Raw genomic sequence first — 1,930 nt, 5'->3', positions numbered from 1 at the left:
CTCAGAGCCTCCCGTATGTCCCTGGCACCCCTCAAGCAGCTGCACCAGCACTAGCACTCAGTGAGAGAGTCAGGCCCAGTGTGGGCCCTTTAAGAGGAAGGTCTCCACTTCCTGCAGCCCTCTACCTTACTCAGCCACAACCTCTACTGGTTTTTGCACCCAGAAGTTGTGGAGACTTCTCTTTTCAGCTCTGGAACCCTGGGCTTGGGAGCCCAGTGTGTGGCTGGGACCCCTCGCTCCTCCATTTGGGGAAGGGGCTCTGCAGCCAAGATAGCCCTCCCGATTCTCGATTGCCTCTCCTAGCGTTTTAAGGTGATCTAATTGTAGGGCTTCTGTTCAACCACATACTGGTTGCTGTATAGTTTTGTTATAATTTTGGTATGATTACTAGAGGAGGCGTGTACAGCCTCTGCCTTCTACGCCATCTCAAACTGAGTATAAATGATATGTTAATAGATGAGTATATACTAAGAGGCTGGTGTTATTATCCCTATTTTACAAATGAGAAAACTGAGCCTTGAGTGTACAGCAAATTCTGATCACAGAACCAGTGGTGGCATAACTGATTTGAATTCAAGTTTATCTGATCCCAAATCACAGGCACTTCCCAATGCTTGACTAACCTTTATCAAAGTAGACTACTTTTTAGACCTTATAAATATGTCATGGAACTTATCACAGAGTATTGCAATAATATTTGTATGTTAGTCTCTCCTGGCCTACTGTAGGCTTCATGATGGCAGGTACACTGGCATGGGACATTGTAGCAAAGGTCTTAAGGGAATGACAATAACACATCTTTGTATATAAGCAATAAATAGAGCTTTATTAAGTGCCTGGTAAGGCAACTGCAAGTTCTTTTAACAATAATACTAACACAGTATCTTATGTCTGAGGACCATATGAAATTTTAGCTCAGTGGGCAAAATGTTTATACCCATGTCTCAAAATTGTATTGCAAATTTAATTAGTGGACATTTACCAATACCTATTATGTGCTATTAATGAAAAGAACCATTCATTTCCAGAAAAGGACACTTTAAAGTCCTTTATGCAGAGAATGCAGATGTCTATTAAGTAGTCTGAAAGTTCAGGCCAGTAAATTTCCACTTGTTTTCAGGTCGATCCTCCAAAGATTCAGTGGGTCAGATATCTGTTCATGTGGACATCACCACCACCCCAGGAACTGGAGAGCATAAAATCACTGTAAAAGGTATATTTCAGATCCAAGAAATCAAAGAGGCCATTAGATTTTTAACCTCTACAGTAATATTAAAATATAATTTTTCCTTAGATCTGTTTTTAAAACTGTATATTAAATGATTTTATGGCATGCTTAGAATTTCATGAAACCAGAACTTTTTAAAAAATCATTGGCACAGATATTTAGCCTATATTATTTGAAATATCTAAATGATTCAAATACATTAGTGATTACATTTCATGACTATATTTTGAACATTTTCTTTGTGGTCGATGCTATGATATATATTGAACATTAGTGCCAGGATTGGCTGCATAACTTGTCAATCAAATTTTAGATAAGTCTGTATGTTCTTACTAATTTATCTCCTTTTTCTATGTGATTTCTAACAACTGGTTTGATTTTTTTTTAATAATTGGTTCAATCTATTGGTTTTACATTGTAAAAACACAATCTCAATGCAAGAGTCATTTCAAAGGTGAAATTTAATATATTGCTCATTAGAACCACATTTTTGTATTATAGACTTAGTCATTTAAAATATTTAAACCAATGTCTGAAGATTTGTGAACCTTTTGCATTAGCAAATTTAGTTATAAGGTACTTCCTTAAGGATATCATCATCAAAGAATGTACATTTAAGAATTATTTATGATGCCTGAAGTTGGGAAACAACCATAATGTTTAATAAGTGGTTAAATATAGGATGAACTATCTACATAAAGG

Source organism: Pteropus vampyrus, unplaced genomic scaffold (genome assembly GCF_000151845.1).
Source record: "Pteropus vampyrus isolate Shadow unplaced genomic scaffold, Pvam_2.0 Scaffold85, whole genome shotgun sequence".
Taxonomy (NCBI): Eukaryota; Metazoa; Chordata; class Mammalia; order Chiroptera; family Pteropodidae; genus Pteropus; species Pteropus vampyrus.
This window is presented reverse-complemented; position numbering follows the sequence as displayed.